Source organism: Argiope bruennichi, chromosome 7 (genome assembly GCF_947563725.1).
Source record: "Argiope bruennichi chromosome 7, qqArgBrue1.1, whole genome shotgun sequence".
Classification (NCBI taxonomy): domain Eukaryota; kingdom Metazoa; phylum Arthropoda; class Arachnida; order Araneae; family Araneidae; genus Argiope; species Argiope bruennichi.
In genome coordinates this window covers 101,006,667-101,029,446 of record NC_079157.1, presented here as the reverse complement: position 1 = coordinate 101,029,446, position 22,780 = coordinate 101,006,667, and the positions used below count along the sequence as shown (strand labels likewise).

The 22,780-nt window shown below is 31.9% G+C and overlaps 1 protein-coding gene across 2 annotated transcripts in view; it reads right to left on the bottom strand.

Annotated features, from left to right (window-relative positions):
- The window catches only part of LOC129975715 (unconventional myosin-XV-like), a 351,522-nt gene that overhangs the window by 236,422 nt on the left and 92,320 nt on the right, over nt 1–22,780 (bottom strand). The window lies entirely within an intron of this gene.

Genomic DNA, 22,780 nt, shown 5'->3' with positions numbered 1-22,780 from the left:
AACCAATCCGTTAAGGGGTTGACCGTCTGTCGGTCTGTATTTTCATAAGCAATCTGCAGCAAATTTTGGTTTCAATCAATTACAAAAAAACATCCCAAAACAGACTTTCTTCTTGTGTATTAACCGCATGCCATTGATTAATCGCAAATGATTGAACGCAAACAGGTTCTTTAGAAACTATTGCTCGCTAATGGCATACGATTAATAATATAAACGTACATTTATTAAAAGGTATGCAAGAAAGCTTTGGAGAGACCACTCCTTGTAGTTTTTATAATACACTGGAGCTTGGAAAAAATAGTTTTCAAATTTTAGGAGAACATGGTATAATGGTATAATATGGATATGGTATGGTATAATACGGTACGTTATGCATTTATTTTAATAGAAGTGAAAACAATATTATATATGTGGGAAGCGCTGACAGATCCCGTATCCTGTATGGCGCCATGCTGGCCATGTTGCGTCACGTCATTAATCACGTGATGCTTTCCCGCCATTATTGGCAGACGAGAGTTGGGCAGTGAGACTGCAAGACGTGCAGCTCACGCTCATGTATCTTTTATGTTCTATGTAGTAATGTTTTGTCCTTTGTACTTTAATCTTAATAAATATATTTCAAATATTAATGCTGGTCGTTGCCTTTTCCCACATTTTTGGGGGCTCGGCCGGGATTTTTATATCATGCTCAGATTTCATTTTAGTTCCAAACAGAATTTCGAATGGAGTAGAATTGATACTTCGTTGAAATGTAGAATTAATAATTTGCTGAACGGAAGCAACATGGCTATACCATTTCTCAGGGTTTTCTTTTGAAACACAATTCAAGTGATCAAAATTAAAGCAAACGACACATACGATGTTGAAAAGTGTGATTTCTTCGATGGACCATCAAAAACTTCAACTTGTGCAGAATATATGAAACCATGGTCCAGCAATATAGAACATATCACTTGAATTGTGTTTCAAGTTGAAATATTTCAATTTTACAAATTATTTTCCTGTATTTGCTGTTTGTTTTATATATTTACTTCATTGTACTGTATACCATAAGGCGAGGTCGCCTATCCTGTCATGATGGCCGATGTGGGAAGCGCTGACAGATCCCGTATCCTGTATGGCGCCATGCTGGCCATGTTGCGTCACGTCATTAATCACGTGATGCTTTCCCGCCATTATTGGCAGACGAGAGTTAGGCAGTGAGACTGCAAGACGTGCAGCTCACGCTCATGTATCTTTTATGTTCTATGTAGTAATGTTTTGTCCTTTGTACTTTAATCTTAATAAATATATTTCAAATATTAATGCTGGTCGTTGCCTTTTCCCACATATATAATTTGAATCTCTTCCCTTCTATCGTTTAAATCGAAAATAAGTTGAATATCAGCTATATTGGGTAAACGCAGCATTACGAATTTCATTTACCGAGTTAACTGCCATTGTGAGTTATTGCACTGATATACCCACGAACAAATAGACCTACAAACGACTCACATTCATTTATTTAGTTCAAAATTAGACATAGATCAACACTTTTGATGTTAAGATCAGGAACTAAGAGTCATTTATAAAGTCTATTGAGCTTTTAAGTGATAGTATTTATGCACAAATAGACAAACAAGCAAGCAAATCCTACGTTGATTTCTTCCACAATTTGCTTCATATCTACAACTTAAAAAAAAATCAGAAATCAAATTTCATTTATCAAGCCTTTCCTGTTTTTGAGCAAAAGACAAAGAGAAAATACAATGCCAAAATTGATGTTTCCGGACTCGTGTAAATCTTTCAAAATTTCAAAATCTTTTTAAATTTTCCGACGATTGGGAAGTTTTTATTTCTGTATATCCCAGATGCTTACCGTATGAAGATTAACACTATGTATATATCTAGTTTAAAGATAAGCTTAGATTGCCTGCATCAATCTAAGTTTACGGAAATTTCAGATTTTTTGAGGTTAGTATAAAAATGCCATTACCGAAGGTTGTCTTTTAATGATATGGAACAATAACAAAAGCAGATTTTAGAGGAGTCACCGCCTTCGGCGAGTAGCTGTTCGTCCATCTTATTAATATCATTATTTTAGCAATGTCGAAAACTTTTGTAGAACTACATTCTAATGCCTTAAATGAAAATATTTTAAATTATACTTGCGTAATAAACATGAAACATTCCGCATCGTTAACTAGGTATACAAAATGTCGAAATCAGTCCTATTATTGAGTACGGAGGAAGTTTGTTTCGAGAATTACCGCAAAATAAAAAGGGAAAAGCGACCACTAATGATATATCGAAATTTTATCAGCCTTTATATGCAATAAAAATTGACAAAATTTCTGTTCACTGGTTGGGGGTCGGTGAACTCCGTCATTAGTTTTTTCTTCCCATAGAAAAAAAAAAACTACAGTGAAGTGATGCTTTTGAGATTGGATTCGAAAACGGATGGAGGAGTGAAGACAGTCAACCACTGATAACATATCTCAGCGTTATAAATTATGAAATGAAAATTCGAGAAACCGGAAACTAGTTCTTTGATTTGGCTGATTATTTGAAATGTATAGATTACGCAAATTTAAAAATAGCCTCTTATGTAATTTTTAATTTTCGTTAATACCTTATTCTGTATTCAAGACGTCTACAATATTCTTCAGGTTCCATCACGGCAGGGGTGAAAGCAACTACTGAGTTCTGTGACCAATTAAAATTCATCACCTGGCCTCTCCATAATTCCCGAATAAGGGAAACGATTCGCTGTTACAGATTCTCCAAGGTCAAATTTCCCCAATAAATTATGATGAGGATGATACGCTTCCTCTTACGCAAACGACTTACGAAATTCTCACGATTTCGTGAACTGCAAGATATTAATCATATCAAGTATAGAAAAAAGAATTTTTTTCGATAAGGTGTAGTGGTTTTGAATGCTTAAGCACAATGACTATTTCTGATAGGTGGCTTAAGCTACCAGAAAATTCGATGTAGATCTTATGATTTACGAATTTCTTTATTTGGCGCAAGAAAAATATGTGATGAAAATATCGTAAATGTTAAAGAATTTGATGAATACCGATCATTTAAAAACGCCTGCAGTTCTGAAAAATATTTCTGACATAACACTTCTACTTCAATCTCTACTAATAATAAAGATTATGTGTGTGTGTTGGTTCTCTACAGGGCAGATCATCTAATAAAAAGCTACCAAATTTAAACAAATATGAAGAGTAGGAATGATCATCTTTGAGTAATTTTATGAAAACCAGGAATAATGACTCGAAACTTCGGCGCATATACTGTGATAAAAGTGTAATCCCCGCACAAATTGTGGACCTTGGGCTAAGACCAAGATGACTTCGAGTGCTCAGATTTTTATTTTTATCACACTGAACCAGTAGTGATGATGATATCGTGTTCGCGTTACCACGGAAACGGGGTGCAGTAGCTTCAGAGGGTAAAGACCCCTCAGCATCCGAGGGCAGAAGTCTGACTTCTAGCTCATATGAAGATGAAACTCGCACATTCGCTTGCACAACCCCTTTTTACAGGGGGGCACATTCACACACCTCACAGATTGAACACAGTGTAATGATTCAGCTTCTTCCCTGCTTGACCATGGTGACGTTTCTTTTACCACGCTCCATAATTCGCATCCAGGCAGCAGTGTCAGCAATGGCGACGCCCTACCGCAGTGTAAGTGCTTCCAGAAGTGTCAGGTGGTCAACCCCTTTAAAGTAAGGACATCTGGGCAATTAGTGCGAGGTCAGATAAGGGACCCCACCTGCATTGTATTTGAAACAGATGTAAACCTGCATTCTTTACATTGTGGAGGGTGGCTCCCCAACGGATTCCCACGGTCGACGGTAGACCAGTGAAGTTGTTGCTGAACGACTATTGGATAACCGGGAAAATAGTCCGATGTGAATGAGGGTGGGGACAGAATAAAAGTGCGAGGAGATTGGAAGAGAGAAGAGAATCGTGGACACTGAGGCAGAGAGCGGAGTGTCCAACTAGAATTCCACCCGAAAAGATTCGGTGGATCCCTGGAGCTACGCCTGTTTGCGAGAACGCTAAGAGTCGGCGAGCAGTTTCCTTGGAGGGTTTCTCCGAAAGTATTCGAGGAACTATCCTTATTGTGTCAAATAAGAATCATTTAACCTAGAACTCATTTAACCTAGATGATGAACTGTAATTTTATGTAAATAAAGCTGTAAATAAAGAATTTGATCATAACGCTACCTTTTATTGGATCGAGACTTTACAACAGATGAAGAACAACCATGTCCGAACCGGGATTCGAACCCGGGACTCCCAGATCACGGGGAGGATGCGCTACCCCTATGGAAGGACGCCGGCTAAACCAAAGGTGATTGCTTTGTAATATATGGTTAAAAAAACCAGTACTTGTGTACTTTTTTGGGTACAAAAAAAGCTTTGAGCTAAACGAATGAAATTTGTTAGTCTTTATACCACATTCTATGAAATTTTGGACGAAATAAGGGAGGTGGTCTATTGATTGACCTCTCTTGGTCGTTACTTTCGTATAGATGTAAGTAATAAACACAAAAACGCAAGAACATATTCACCAGTACCACTGGAAAAATCACCACCACTGGAGAAAAATAATTTTTTTAATATCAATCTTTGCCTCTAATCCAGCGATTTTACTGATTCTAGTATGTGAATTTTGGCGATTAATCGCTGGCACCAGAAAATCGAATGTGCATTTTGGGATCTTTTCTTGACCAAATGAAACCGAAAGTTCATGCAGAACTACTATTATCCTAAACAGATTACATATCAAACTTCATGCATTTAAATAATCGCGCTTTTGAGTTTATTGTTTACATCCATACAAAAGTGCAAATCAATCAGCGGTCAATCCCTAGACCCCCCCCACGCCTGCCCTATTTCGTTCAAAATTTGAAAAAAATGTGCAAATGTAGTGTAAAGACTATATACCAAATTTCATTCGCTTAGCTCAAAACATTTGTGTGAGTCCATTGTTGCGTTTATGTGTGTCCATCGTATTCACAGATGGACACACATAATTCCAAAAATATGGTTTTCCGTCTCAGGGAGTTCTGAACTAAATTTTGCTGAAACACTGATTCTAAGCTTCTTGTCGTGGTATAAATAATACGAAAATTTTTTTCCATAAAAGGGTACAAAAATACGTGTAGTCCAAAAACAGAAATTGTCTTGTTGCAACTTCTATATCTATGATTTACCTACTTAACTAGTGATCCAAGAAAATAAAATTTCAAAACTCTTAATAGCAGAATTCGCAAAAGAAAAAGATATATAAAGACAAAGAATTTCATTTCCGAGGTAATCATGTCAGGGGCATCATTTAACTCCCGAGTTCGTATGAAATAAATAGGATGCAGGTTTATTATACAATAAATAGATTAAATGAAATAATTTTCATCCATACATTTGACACTTATAATAGTTTCAAATTTAAAAAAAAATGTTTGTCTCAATAAGTTTATTACAAAAAAAATTCTTTCATTTGCTTATAACATAGCGATTTCTAACTGAAATGTAGATATCTTAACCGAATGCAAGATATACTTTACTCTTCTTAAACAAAGCAATTGTTTATGCTTAATATGTAAATCGCTTACTTGCAGCACAAATAAATAAGAGAAAATATTATAAAACCATGTGGGTAAGTATATTCGATTTTTAATTACTTAAATTCAGAAGATCAGACACATTTTGTGCTGAATCAACATCTTAACGTATAAAGCAAAAAGAACAAGCGAAAATTGAAATTTTATAGCATATTCAGTTTAAATAAATAAATCATAAAGGCTTGAAGAAAATTTCCAACATGAAATTATAAAGAACAAGGGCATATAAATAAAGGATAAAGAAATAGGTTCTATCTACAGGGTTAATCAGAATTTTAAGATTTATGCTTTCAAAACTATTACGTATAAAATAAACAGTGATACATGAAAATAAATAAAAACATCTCAAATATTGTTTTTAACATCGTCCAACTAGATTATTGCTCGTCCTCGGATTCAAAAACCCTCCGCATTTTTACGCATGCGTAGAAAGTGTTTATTTGTTCAAAATAAGGATGAGAGAAGATATGAAAGGAGGGGGACTTTTAACATTTCACAATAAAATGAATTCGGATTAAATGCGAACTCAAGAGACATAAAAACTGCGGGTAACTTATGATTTGTCGGAAAAAGATACATATTCACAATAAAATACTTTAGAGCAATTTTTATTTTTTGAAAGAAACATAAATATTAAATTACGATAAAAAATGGACGATTTCTGTTTTTAAAATTTGTTAATCCATAATAAAAACATAATAAATACTTTTATGTCAAACCATTTCTTTTTTTATGCTATTGAATTTTTTGATAACATTTTGAAATAAACAACGGATAGATAATCTCGGTCATACTTAATGATATTATATATTCTTCGTGCCATTTTTGAAAGCTTTTTCGCCACTGGAACTAACCATATAAGTAATCAATACGGAATTTTAAGTAAGGAATAAAGTATGGTCATAAGTACGTATGGGTGGGGGACTGAACGTTAAATTATCCAATGGGGCGAAAATAAAGGTAAAAAAATGACAAAGAATACCAGAATTGACTCATCCTTTGGTTTCCCGCCTTTCAGCTAGATAGAATCGTCAAAACGTGGTAGCCTCGGAATACTGAAACGAACAGTATCTGAATATAGTAGAAATATAGTTAATTCCACAATTCCTTGAGGACTGCACGAATTTTATTTTGTGACAAGATAGGCCCAACCCATTGGGGATTTGGATGTTCATAGCTTGCTCAATGTGGAGTTTCTACAACAATAGATTGGACATGCAGCTAACACTGGTTTACCATTCATCACGTGACCACTCAAGTTTCACGATCTCACTCAATGTGATTTCCTTTTAAGGCGATACATTAAAGAGCTTTTCTACAAACCCCATTGCCGAAAACAGTCAATGAACCACAAGAATGTATCAATGTTCCAGCACGAAGAATTAATGACAGTAAAACTTCAAAATGCGTGGAATGAACTTAATTACATACTTGATGTCTGCGTCGCGAAAAGTTCACACATTTGTAATTAAAAAAATGTTGAAATGATTTTCCTCTATTTTCACTTATTATTGATTATATTATGTGCAATAGTTTCGAAATTATAAATATTAATATCTGTCATTCATTTAGGATAACTTTGTATTATGAACACAAGTAATTTATCTAAGATATGAGGCCTTATATACCGAAAGATTGTTTTTATATTGGGGAATAAAAGAAAGAATCCTGATACACCATTTCAATGAGTTCACGAAAAACGAACTATTCTTAAGATTCAATTCAGCATCGTTTTTTAGCTGAATGAAAGCGCATTAATAAAAAAAATTGCAATGATTGGTTGAAATGCGTCAGCTAATCCTTTTCCCACATTGGAACAATAAACCCACATGTTTTTTTAGATGAAGTACAGATGGCCTTCCTTGAAAAACTGTTTCAGACCGACCCTATTTAATATAATTTCACGCCACAGCTGAAAAATTATCAGGTGCTATATAATCACAATACATTCGTGAGCAGATGAGGTTCGTGTCACATATTAAGTAAGGTATTCGTAATGCGGGTATCCTATTTATTATGATCATTTAAATTTTACAGAAAAATGGTCATTGCAAAAATGAACCAACGTTAACAGGATACTAAGTGAGAACAAAAATCAAAATATATATATATATATAAAATTTTCTTTAGGGAAACTTATCACGGAAAAAATCTACAACCTGAAGGTTTAACAAAGAAGAGAATGCTTTTTATTCTATTCAATAGTGATGATATTACTTGATATAGATCCGAATTAAAAATTTTACACATGAAACCATTTAACTGTAAAAATTAATTTTGTATAAATTAATACGTAATCCTTTACATTACAATCCTTAACCACTTAACTGTTTTATTTTCTTTACTAGCCGGCGTCCTGGCGTAGGGGTAGCGAGTCTTCCCCCTGGGCGTCCTGGGTTCGAGTCCCGGTTCGGGCATGGTTTTTCTTCATCTGTTCTGTCTGTCAGATGTGTGAATGTGCCCCTCCCCTGTAAAAAGGGGCTGTAGAAGCGAATGTGATGAGTGAGTAGCAAAATCGGACTCTTGGCCCTTGTTGGCGCTACTGAAAACAAGAGACGCTCTCTCCCGGCACAAAATCGTTGAATTCGAAATCGGTGGACTTGTCCATGGCAAGTGCCATCAGAAGCAACAACATTTTCTTTACTATCTAATAAGATGACAGCTTCTATTTTGGGAATATTTTCTTATTTTGATTCAAATGGAAATCCACTGAATACTTGACTTATCTATGTATTCGAAGTAATTTTAATATTGAATTATAATCGTTATGAATGGTTTAGTTTTTGCTTACGACTATCAAAATTCGATAAATCGATGCACGAATGGCACTCGCGCAAAACAGTTAAGCTGTTAATTATACAGCATTGGAAATGAAGACAACATCCATTCTTTTAAGCACCATTAAATAATTATTTTAAACCAATAAAGAATTCATTATTCATCATTGAAATGTGAATGAATGATGAAATTCTTTATTCCTCATCGTCAAGGATTCGAGAACCCACAGTTCTATCCTAAATGAATCTATTCCATCTTGATCAATTTTCAGCATTTCCAATTAATTAATTTAATGATTAAATTTCTAATATTTATCACCTAATTTTATATTTATCTCTATCCTGCTGTTTGACTGGTTTTGCAAAAATTATTTTGTAATTCGCTTAGCTGACATGTGAATCACATGATCTGCTTATCTCATCTCTGTTATTTTATACATTTAATAATATCAATGTACTTTAAAAGCACTTGTAGATCTAATGACTATATCTTCTTTTGTCGTATCCATTCAATTATATTTCACCATAAATATATCTCTAAAACATTCCTTTCAAAAATTGTTCTGAAGATATTCGTGAGTTTGGGTCATGGTTTCATCATCTGATCGCGGTTCAAAATTAAGAGGTCCGTTCCAATATAGTTCTCGTTTTACTTTGAAACGGGTTATAATCATAATTAAACTAAATCAAATATAATTTAACAAAAATGGGTCATATTCAATGACTCTGAAGCGTCTGAAGTCTGACAATGGGATTCATATGGCAAAATTTTGTCTTAAATGAGTTCAGATTTAAAGATTTTTTAATTAGAAAATGCATGATTAATTGTTAATATTAATTATTTTTTTATTTTAATTCATTTTGGATCTAACACACAGCTCCAAACTTGCCAACCGCTCCCAATCTATAAGAACTCGCAACAATAAAAGAATTGGGATAGCTCTACTGTACTAAGAATTTTGATATATTTTGCCAAAGATGATCACAAAATTCATTTTAGTTTCTTCTTGCTGGAAATCTCCTTTTGAGAAAAACAAACGTTTATTCAGAATTTTACAAAAAATGATCAATTACTAAAAGTCTCACACTTAGGAATGCTGGACTTACCATTATCTTAAACACCTTATTTCTACATATTCAAAATCTTCTCAACTGTAGTAAATATAGAGGAATTCGAAAATTACTACTTGCAATGTATCAAGTAGCAGATAGCATCTATTCATTTCCTGCCCGTAGGCAGAGTTATTGGTCCGTCGCTTAAATCCAACTCGAAAACTTGCGTATTCTAATCTGCTGTTGTGTATGAAGCGTTGAATCTTTCAAGCGAAAGCTTCTTTTTGCGAACGATAAGAAATGATTAATATATAAGAAAAAATACCATAAAGTATGCGTAAGGTTAATTCGTCCAAACACAGTAACAAAAAAGGCCAATGTGCTTTAGTTAACGGAATGCTGGGGCCCAAGATTTAGAACTCTCGAGTATGGTTATTGCTACGAAGAAAGTGACAAGATAATTCGAAGCAAAGACAATTCTATGTTTAGAGCGTGTAAGCTTGATTTATCGATATATTCAAATCATGTACCGTTTTTAAATTGTTGCGTACTATCTAAAAATATAAGAACTGGAAATTGGATAATTTTATTTAATTGACTAATTAATTTTTGACTCTACTAATGGGCCAGCTGAAGGGGGGGGGGGAATTGGAAAATGCTTCACGAAAAAGGTATTTGTTTATCAACAATTTATGTATTCTTTTGTTGTTTCTTGGCTTTTTTTTTTCAGTACAAAAATAATGTTCGAGATTTTTCGCTCTGCAGGGTTCTGCTGCTCCTATTATATCTTCATTGATCGTTAATGAAGAGACACTCAACCATTTTAGAGACAAAGTTTGAAAATTAATATTATGTTGTGTGTTGTTACTTATGGTACTTTAAAAGCCCGCTGATAGTTATCTGTCAGCGATTTAAGCCGAGTGAGTGTCTCTTGTTTTTTCAGTAGCGCCAAATAGGGCCAAGAATAGACTTAATTACTCACGCGTCACTACCCGTTTTAAGGGGCGAACTTCATTCATGCATTTCATTCACTCATCCATAAATCATAATTTAGACTTGAATCGGAGAACAATCACCTCTGAACCAGTACCCCCAGCGGTATTACTCTCTACATGGATGATTTTGTGACCACAATAGATTCATACATGCGCCAGTCACCACACAGACGGAGAGTCTATGGCCGGTGGGGTTCGAACTTAACTTAAGGAATGCGAGTCCAACGCCCTACCAACCAGGTTATCCCACCGATTAATATTATATATATTTCTTGCTTTATCACATTTTGTTCTTTTTTATATAAAGATGATTTCAGTAAAAAAAATATCTTAAAGTTAGAATGTTTTAATTTGCAATGAATGATATATAAATAATGACTTCTTCAAATCTTCTCGTATATTTATCCGCACAATTCAGCGCATGTCGTCTTTAGCTTCTTAGTAAGGTACACAGAATCAAGAAATATTTTGCCGGCGTCCTGGCATAGGGGTAGCGCGTCTTCCCCGTGATCTGGGCGTCCTGGGTTCGAGTCCCGGTTCGGGCATGATTGTTCTTCTTTTGTTCTATCTGTGAGATGTGTGAATGTGCTCCCCTGCAAAAAGGGGTTGTGCAAGCGAATGTGATGCGTGAGTAGCTAAGTCGTACTCTTGGTTCTAGTTGACGCTACTTAAAACAAGAGACGCTCGCCCACCGGCTTAAAATCGGTGTCTTCGTAACAGCGGGCTTCTCCATGGCAAGTGCCATAAGAAACAACAACAGAAATATTTTGGATCTCATGTGACTGAAATTTGATAAAGGTTCAAAATTTGATAAAGATCTACTACCTTGATGTCAAATCACTTATCAAATGTCATTTATCTTGTCTGTTGAGTTTTTGATTAATCCTGATCATACACACGATTAGATGAACAATTAATCAATTGGCAAATAAGATCTGATATACTGATGTTATTGATATATAACATAAATACAAAGGTATCAGTCAAATTTCAACCTTTCTACTTGTTGCTTTTTTTATACAGTTATTTTGTTTCAAGACAAGAAAAACAGGAACAATTCAAAAAAAAAAAAAAAAAAAATCGGACTTGAGGAGATTAAGAATGGGGAGATTCATCAAAATATCGTTTTAGAATTTTTCGATTATTATACGATTCGATTTCTCTTTGAATACAGAAATTTTAAAAGTAAATAAATACACAAGTCTTTGAAATGATTGAAGAAAACTATTCAAGATTAATGCAACAACACCGAATCCCGAAAGGAAGATAAGTCCAAAATAACACATTATTACCCAGAATATGCACTTTTTAAAAGATCTGAGATTCAGTAATGTAAACGTTGCAGAAGCGAAAATCCCCCAAAAATGCTTGCATCAGTAAAAATGCTTTTTCATAAACATACATCTTTACTAATAATAAAGGGAAATGTGTGTCGACGCTGTAAGACAGTTTGAGCTAAAAGATACCAAATACTTTGGCGAGTAAATATATATAAACATAATTTGGCGCACACATACACATACTTTAAGACAAATACTTTGGCAAGTAAATATATATTTTTCGGAAAGATTTTTTTTTTTTTTGCAATTTTAATTTATTAAAAATTAACCGATATATTTATTTTTTACGCGATAACTGAAAAAATATTACTGCATAAAATTATTTTTCAATATTTTAAACGTAAAAGTTTTAAATGATACCAAATTTTATTACCATGGAATTTTTTTTCTAAATTTTGGGAGCTTAAAAAAATATTTTCTTCTACAATATACATCACTGTTGCAATAAAATTCAATCCTTTTCAATGCTTCATTAAATATTTGATTGCGTAATTTTCTACCATTTTTGAAAGCTAAAGGATTCAGTTTAATATCGATGCAATTTACAAGATGGGGAAAAAAAAAAAAAAAAAAAAAAAGAAAGAAATTACATTATTACCGAAGGCAGATTTCGTTTCAAAAACAGTTTACCCAGACGTAATATCATTAGATTCAACTCCATTAGGAAGGTTAGTACACATAATATTCAGAACATAAAATAACTCGTCTTTAATGTTCATTCTAATTTGATGCTTAAAAATAATTTTATTGAAGGGGTTGGTCAAATTATGCACAAGAGATTGAACAGAAATTAAACTCAGCGATTATCCGCGGCGAACTAGGTAGTACCCAAAAGAGCAACTTTTGAAAATTTTGTTCTATTAAAATATGAAATTTAGGAAATTATTCTTTTTTCATCTATTATTTCTTATGTCCTCTATTCGCCATAAAGATTATCAGAATTCTTATCACCCCTTTTCACAGATACCAAGAAGAAATTTAACAATAATTAATAACAGTTAACAGAAATTTTTCTTCGATTTTTTTTCCCCTTTCGAACTACTTGGTGCAATAAATACGATGAGAGTCATAAAATTTCAATCTTTCTTCTAATCTTTAGAATTTTAACACAGTATGAGCACAAAAAAACTGAAGCGAGTTGCGAATGTGCTATTACAATGTGAAACAATTAAGAAAGGGAAATATAAAAATGAATAAAAAATTTCCTTTCTCTTTTAACGATTGAATTTTTGATTGCTTGTGTTATAATGACGTGCCTGGCACGTATGTCCAATTATTAAATTTTTAGCATTTAAATCTAAAATGAAAGTATTACGTCATTTAAAAAAATGGTACTTTTCCGTTAGCCGGAAGCAAATGTCAAAAATTGTGAACCAAACTCGAATTTGGCGGAATTCTACATTATTTGGCGAGTTTTCGCTTGCTCCAAGCTAACGAATTCTGAACCAAACGCGAATTTGGCGTCAGAAATTTAGCGGAATTCTACATTTGGCGATTTTTCGCTTCCACTCGACTAACGGAAAAGTACCAAAAAAAAAAAACACTCAATATATCAAGTGTTCTTTATGTTATTATAGAGACTGGAATAGCAATAAATGTCCCAAATAGGATGGGCTAGCTAATTAGGAGGCTACACAAATTCGTAGGTGATTAAAATTAATCCTTATCAAACTGTTATTCGAGGATATCTTTGTTCACAAAACAATTAATGTCGCCAACCACTTCATGATTCTTTTAATTTTGGACGAGAAAGCTGCACCATTCAAATCAGTAAGCGGAAAAAAAAAACAAAAAAAGATAAAAACAACACCAGAAGCATTTGAAACAAATGCAGGCGACCTCAAATCATAATAAACGCGTGGGAAAATTAACAGAACAGCGTCCTAATCGCAAACGATATTTACTTAAAAGTTTTAATCTGTTCCTCATAGCTCTAGGGTTCTGATGCGAAAGAATTATCCATCATCGCTTAAACCATTGTTTAAAAATTTGTTTACTTGTGTACATCTGCTGCAATCGGGACAGATGTTTTAGCATCGCATGTGGGAGTGGTTTGACATGTGTGGGACAGTAAAAAGTGTAACACTTTCAAGTTGGCTTAAAAGGTTATACACCATCAAGTTCTATTTTTTGTTTATTTATTTCGGCTTTTCCTCTTTGAGAAGATTTGATCCAATTCTTATCTCTTAATACCATTAAATTTACGCTTGTAATTATGAACTCTTGTATTCATCTAAATGAAATGTTTAGCATATGTAAGGAAATTCTATATTTTCTCAATAGTTTCTTCATAGTTTTCCTCAATAGTTTTCTCAATTCTTTCTTATTTTAATTACATAATTTTTTGTGGTATAATCTAAAGCTATAATCTGTCCTCATTTACACAGTTTAAGGTTCTGTGTTCTAAATTCAAAAGAAAGAAGAAAATTCGAATTTTTAATTCGAAACATTGAAATACGATAATGTATTAGATATAATTAGTTTGTCTTGTCATCGTTTATTTTCATTGCATCGAATTCAATACATAATCGTTTTCACTATATGCGATTTACAGAAAAATCATAGTCTATAAAACATCATCATGATAAAAAAAAAAATCCAATATTTTAAAATATGTTTAAAAATTAATTAGTAATAAAATACGAAATTCTATATTTTTGCTGAGCGACAGTTGGTCAAATATCATAGTAATTATTCATAAATTAGCTGTTTTATCACAAGTGCTTATAGAAAAGAAATGCATTGTTACAAAACTAGGCTTAATGCTAAATTTTGAAAAAAATTATGCTAAAATAAAATTGGCATTACTGAACTTTTACTGTTTTGCATTTCGAAATGATGCAAATGTTTCAAAGTTATTGGAAAAAAAAAACATTGAATTTTAATTTTTTTAAAATTTAATTTAAATTCTAAAATTTTTTTGTGTGAATATTTATTGTCCATAAAGAACTGGTGTGAATTCTAATTGTAGTACATCTAGGTACAACAGATGGTCCTGTAGACAATTTAGAGCACTTTTTTTTCCCGCACAACGGTGCTATAGATGCTATGTGAAGTTAAGGTGTATGTACACACTTGAAACTTCCAAAATCGTTCAAAATATCGAATATTTTTTTATTGCTTAATAATGTTCACTGACCATTTAGCTTTCAAACGATACCAAGATGTTGTCAATATTCGAAATATTTCTCGAGTTATAATTATTTTTCTTTAGGTGCTTTCATTAAAAACTCTAGTCATGGAGTTTTTAAAACTCATTTTATGAAGAATGATATTTTCCCACTCTGTTGCTTCATTCAAACAATCGTAACTCAACAAGAAATGAACCAAATACAGTTATTTATATATCAAAATAAATCTGTATGAAATAGCGGATGTTTTGTGCCTCAATCAAAATTATATAGAAATAAATTTTTAATAGCTATTTAAATGTGAAAATTACTGAAAAAATCTCGCTTTTTCTATTCCTTGTTGATAAAAAAATTGTTTAAAAAAACTATACATTTTTATAACTTGATTGAGGCAGACAACATGAAGACTCATATTAGGCATCATTTCCAACTAGAATTGTGTGTCTGTACAAATTAGAATTTAAGATATCATGTTTCAAAAAATAAACTAATTAGCTCATTAAATATTATTTAATTAATTAATAATGAGTGTAATATGGTTTTTTCTCACTGAAATGAGTTGAAACATATATTAATAACCTACTGTGAAAAAACTGGATTTTTAAAGTTAAAATTTAAAAAAAAAATCTTCTAGTGTGTACGTACACCTTAAAAGCGTTCTCACGCTAGAACTCCCGAGTACTAATTAAATGTTTTTCATTCAGATAAATATGTAATGAAGATTTATTCTAAAATTAGTCTCTGAAGAATTTTCCCCACTATGTTGACTATACATCGAATAAAATCTTATTTTACTGAGTAATCTTAGTTTAAATAATTATTCCTTCGAACATTATTCCATTTCTTCTGTATTCTTCTGCCATCACGAATGTAGAAAAAGAAGTATTCAGACATCCTAGATTAGTCTCCAAAGTCCATGTTTCGAATTGCTGTTTCGATATGATACCACTCAGCCACGGATTTCGAATTGGGCAATCTACACTAAACGGGGGAGGGGAGGGGACTATTTGATTTAAAAGGTATCATCCAATTGGCTGAATAAATAAGTTTGCAATTTTTTTGCGAATTAATGGAATATATGAGTAGTATTAATATTTCAAATAAAATTAATTGGTCCGATTCCTAAATATTTATTAATTTCACTTAGTATATGTATTTACAAACACTAGACGTCTACATAAAAATTTAACCGTGGTTACAGTGGTGTTAACGAGTCCTAGTAAATAAATAAGAACATGTATTTTTAGGAAATAAAAAAAAAAAAATACCAACATCAGTCATTAATATATTGATCAAAATAAAATGAATTGAAAAGTGAAATTTAATCCACTTGTTTATTTTTAAAAAATGTTTCACAATTTGCATATCTAAGGGATACAAAATACTTAAATCCACCCTTCTATCCTATTTCACCATTATATGGAAGGTTCCAAACTGAAGCTCGTAAAATCACTATCAAAATTTCCAATTATTTCACTAATAAAAAAACTTTTTCGCACCCATATTTTAAAAAAATAAAAGAATTTGTGGCAGCTGAATTTAAATAGTTGATTAAAATCGTCCATGTCGTTTAATCAATTCGATACTAGTCTCACATAATGAGCCGTCTCCCAGTTTTTTCATCCAAGTGCAGTGTCACAAATATGTGGCAAATATTTTGACCTTACAATGAAAGTTTTCATTAAATCGCAAATTAAATAGATGATTTCTGTTATAATGCCATAAAATTTATTTCTAAACTATAAGACAACGTTAGGAATGAATTTTTAAAAAAAATGATGTAAAACTATAATATTTTTGAAATTTTGCATAATATAGAACGAAAAAAAAAAAAAGAAAATCAATGTAGCCAAAATATATCAGTTAAATGTCAAATTTTTTTTTAAAAATTGGAAAAAAAATGAGCGCTTTGGCTAAAAGGAGATATAAAGCAAATACCTCCTTCCTTTAAAAGCTTACAAAACGATTCACTTAAAATCTTGCAGATAACTTAATAAACATATTTCCAGTTAATAAATTAAAAAAAAAAATTCTGCTTCTATTTAATCTTTAAATATTGAGGTTCGACTGAGAAATCATTTTTTTTTTTGCACTGTGAAGCATTAAAACAGCTACAGAATATTTTTAAATGAAGATTGTTTATTCTGTAGTTCAAGAATTACAGAACATAATGAGAAATTATAATGCGAAATTCGAACAGAAAGTGTGTATTAAATTTAAAATTCTAATGTTTTTCGTAAGAAAATTCTGCCTAAATTTAGAATTTGAGAAAATAACATTAAAATAGATATTATGCAAACAAAAATAAATTTAATTTCCCAAGGAATAAGCTTCGAAACAAAATTCAAACGTTTTTAAGAAGATTGTTTAGAAATTAAAAATGTATGAATCAAAAATTTTATATTTTTTGTAGAAAATGTGTTTTTAATGTAGGCGCATATTTTAATTTTCAGATACACTATATTTTTCTAAAAAAAATTAGAAGGAAAGAAAACAGGTAAGATGTACAGTGGCTCAAACAATTGAGAGTACACCTTACTTTAACTTGCTAAATCCAACTTTCAATATAAATAACACATTACCGAAAAGTGCAAACATGTTTTTATTTTTACATATAACAAATGGTTTAATTTAAAACAAAAATTAAGAAAAATCAACGAAAAACCATTAAACTGAAAAATTTCAGAAACATTTTAAATAAGCATACGCAAATTTTTACCTCAAAAAATTGAGAATACACCAATGAAATTTTTGTAATATCTCGCAAAGAAAGAAAGCGTCAATATTTAATTGCATGTCTTTTGGCTTTTATAGTGGCCTTTAAACGTCCTGGTATTGATTCGACCCATTTTTGGTGGTATCTGAAGATATTGCACTCCATTCTTCTTACAACACTTCTTTCTTGGTTTTAAATGGGTTTTGTTTCTAATTTTGTGTTTTTGAACCCCTATTTGGAGTGTGACCCACAGATATTCAATGGCATTGATGTGGGGGTACTGTGATGGTGTGTGCGATTGCTGTTTATAATGAAAAATACACCACATTTTGACGATACGTGCATTCTGTTTGAGGTCGTTGTCCTACTAGAAAAAGAAATTTCCATCTAAACCCAAATTTTGAATACTTTCCTTTAGATTGCTGCGAAGTATATCCAAGTAAACCGTATGGTTTATAATGTCATCTATAAGAACTAAATTTCCTACCCCGGATGAAACCATACAACCCCAAATCATAACGGAGTCACCACCATGCTCAACTGTAGGACGTAAATATTTTTGGATCCAAAGCAGTATTAGGCTTTCTCCATACGGTGCGACGGCTGTCAAAACCAAAAATATGGAGCTTTCTTTCATCACTAAATATAAATTTTTTCCAAAAGTTATTGGTCTTCAATTGATGAGCTTTTGCAAACTTCAAATTTTATCAATTTTTTTTCTTTTATTTCGTAATTATCGTGTTCGTTTGTACTCGGATAACCGTACAATCAGGAATCCTCTAAAACGGATGCCATTCAAAAATTGAATAATCGACGAATGTAATTAAAGACCATATACCTCATTTCATCCATTCATCTCAAAGTCTCTTTCAGTTATATTCACAAACAGACATAATTCCAAAAATATGTTCTTTTGTACTGAAGGAGTTCTGAAGAGTGGCGATTGTTCGAAATCTCGAGCTAGAATTTTTGGAAGATGACTCTACTTTCTCTTTCGGTACTTCGTGTAAAAGAAAGTAAAAATTATAAAAATTAAATTCTATATGCACAATAAAAATAATAAGGAAAAAATATGGAAACGGATAATAAGCCTCGGCGCGCACACATTGCTTGTATACGAAAACTGAGCGGAAAAAATTGTTTTTGAATTGATGAAAAACGGATAAAAGTGAGAAAATTGCTGTAATCTATAAATATAATTTCGTTATTATTCTTTCTCAATTGTGTACTTAAATTTAAATTATCCATTTAGTTTTTTTTATATATAATTCCCTCTTGCGTAAATAAAAATAATGATATAAACATTACTAAGGCGAATATAAAAAGTGGAGTAAGACAAAAGATTAATAAATAATTTAAATTTTGGAGAAAAAAATTAACAAAAAGTGTTTGTTTCCGGATAAACTTATTTTTTTAACCATACAATAACAAACATTAGAAATAAATATAAGAAACTGGAATACAAAAAAGTTATCCAAAACAGTATCGAAACTCGCTAAAGCGGGAGACGACATAAGAAATTAAAAGAAAAGAATTATAAGCTTTTACACATTTTTTTGGTAATGTAATTTTGACAAATGCATATATAATCTTTTTGTCCACAACATAATTATATCTATTAACTGACTTTTTACTTTTTCGTATACGAAAAATAGAGAATATACTAACCGTCAAAAAAAAAAAAAAAAAAAAAATCGAAATCGAGCATTTGTCGAATTTTCATGCTTTAGACCTCGCTGAGTTTTAAACATACATTTTTGGAAAAAATCCTTCCATCTATCTGTGACAAAGATAACTCAAAAGCGCATTGAGCTAGACGGATGAAATTATGTATACGGTCTTTACACGAAATTTGCATTTTTTTAAATCAAATTTTCAGTAAAATCTGTTTAAAGAACGTCTGTCTGTCCCACTGTTCGAATGTAAGTTAATACGATAAATATAAAAAGAAGAGAGCTAGATAGATAAAATTAGGTATACAGATATAAAAGGTATAAGAAATCCATAAAAGTTTGAGCCAAATGTAATTACGGGTTGACTGTCTGCAGGTCTATATTTCCAGAACCACGTAAATACGATAAATCAAAAACGCAATGATTTAAATATATCAAATTCGGTACGTGATTTTATGACTACAGGTGCAGTTCTGCGCCAAATTTTTATTTCAACCGGTTGGGAAGAGCGTGAATAAAATACAGTTTCAACTTTTGGATACTATTAACACATGTCAGCGATTAATCGTCATAACTCGCCAAGGATGCCACGATATATTCAGTAAAAATGTTAATTTCACGCCAAAGGTCAACATTTCGTAACTATTGTACGCCAATATCATGTAAGATGTTCTCTGGCATGATGTTTATTAAAGGTTTTCTGGAGACCATTCCAGCTAGTTTTAAAGTACATGAAGTACCTTTTGAATTTAAAATATAGTGAAAGCCAACAACTGTGACCATATGAGCACTCCAAACTCATTGAAGTAACCAAGTATAAAAAAGTTATAGCACTATTACATATAAATGTAGTACAATATAATTTAGTAAATATCTTTTGAATTTCTAAAATATGAATAGTCTTACAAATTTACAAAAAAATCTATGAATATTTAATGAACACTGTTTTTGGTCGGATTAAGATTTAACACTATTATGTAATTGAAAAAGCGCCCACATTTTATTACGTTATTGACATCTAAGCAAAAATATATATATCACGTATTAGAAATATTTCATTCTTTTGATTTTGTTTAAAGAATAATTGAACTAAAATAAATGAAATTTTTCTATGTTTTTTCTAAAACAAAATATTTTACAAAAATCATTTATTTTTCATTTAAAATGTTTAGTTCATCTTTTACACATGAAAAATTTTCCTTATCAATATACGACGGAAAACCTATCGCACAAAAACACATTTGACCAAGACATGTTCCAAACCATCCACTATAATTTGGAGCTCTAAGGACTTGCATACGGGCATAAATCACCCACTGGACAGAAGAATTCAGATTAAATCTTCAAAACGTAACATTTTGAACAGAAAGGACTTATTGAAGCAAAAGCAGAAGAGATCGCGATCCGCAACTACCTGTTTAGGCTCATTGATGCTTAGCTGATGGAAAACATATCCGGCTTAGCAATCATTTGTTTCGAAGAAAAGCAGTAGTTTTCGGCCATTTCACGAGCCTATGATTTCGACAATACTGAATGCTTAGAACTTGAGTTGCTGTCCTCTATGAATATAAATAACTTGGAAACGTTCCATTTGTCACAATTTATATAGACTGAAACAGCATTATTTCTGCCAATATAATTACTGAATAAGCATTTGAGTTGTTTTGGAAAAATAAATGTAAAAGCACGTTGGATTTAGAGATATTTTACTTGAACTGAATTTTTAATTTAATGTTCACCAACTTTCTATTGTTATTTATACTATACATACGTAAAACATAATTTAGCAGATGCGTGGCCGAGAAGAAGAAACTTTTGGAAATTTTAACTTTGATTTATTTCATCACGGGTGGCATATTATGTACAAGAAAGAAACGACAGTATGCATTTTTTCCTTTCAGTGGTTTTTATTTTGAGATTCTTATACGAATTTCTTTGACACGTGTAGTCTTAGGAAAGGAAAATTTAGGTATCTTTAAAAGAATGTTGCAGACATCAAGGACTTTTATCCCTACTTTTATCCCTTCCCTTGGAGAGTGGGAAAATGTTGAAATGAGCAGTTTTATATAAAGCGTGTATAATGAATTAAATAAAAAGCTGGAGTTTAGTTTAGTTATATTAACGTCCCGTTGTAAAGCAACACTAGGGCTATTTTGGGACGGACCACATAATTTTGAACCGCGGTCAGATGACGAGGACGACACCTGAGCTGGTACCCCCATCTCCACACCACACCAGCGGGAGGACGTTTGGCATGACGGATTTAACGTGCAACAGACCCCCTTACACGACGGTTCTTCGGTGGAATCGGGTCTCGCACCTGAAACCCTACGGCTTACAAGCCGAGACCTTACCACCAGGTCACCGCGGCCCATAAAAATCGGGAATTGGGTCAGCAAATAAAATAACATTTTAGAATGAAGTTAATATGGGCTAAATTAATTAGGATTTAAAGTAGATTTTAAAATATCATTTCATATATATATATATATTAAACAAGTGTACACTATCAAAATTATTTAACAAAATATCAGAAAATTTAATTAAGAAAATTTTTCCATGCCATGCATAATTTTAAATTTTCGACTGCCTGTTAGTTTATAATTAATAAAAGTTTAAAAAAATTAAATATTAATTTACAAACACAACAATGTATTAGAAAATGTCGATTATTTAATACTAACATATTTCATTGATTTTATTTTCGCTCAATAATTCGTAATTTTGTATTTTAGGCTTCTGTTATAAACGTGTAAAAACCAGTAGTATGACTTTTTCCAACGGCAGCATATTTTGGTGGCTTTTCTGTTTAGCTTCACTGCATATTGAAAAGAATCGAATATGCATTTTTGACATTTCTTATTACTAAAATTGAATCAAATCCATTATCTCAAAAACTTGAAAACAGATTTCATATTCATATTCTAAATTTCATGCACCTAGCATTCTGCAATTTTTTAATCTATCATACTTAGAAAAGCACAAAAAGACATATTCAGATTCAATCCGTTCTTGGATTTCTTATGTAATTACACAAGGATATATTGTAGTAATAAAACAATAGATGGAATTTCAACCATCAATCTCTCTATCTCTTCTCACTTGTGGAATTATCGCACTTGCATACGCATGGTATATAACGCATAAAAGGATTTCCTTCAGAATTTATATCGAAACCGTAGATATTTATCAAAGCCCGAATACAAAATTTTTATATAGCCGGTATAGCTGGCAACATTTTAAAATCATATCTGTCGCCAAGACAGAATTATAAAACATTTTTTATTGTTGGTATTAAGACACACATTGAGGTCTAAACTATTATCATCGAGTTCTGGAGAAATCTGAATTTTTTGACAAAATTATAATTTCTTTTTGTAAAGTCTGTGCATAAGAAAGTAAAAATCGAAACTGTACTCTTCATGACTTTTTCATATATTAAGACAATGTCGCTTAGTACTGTAC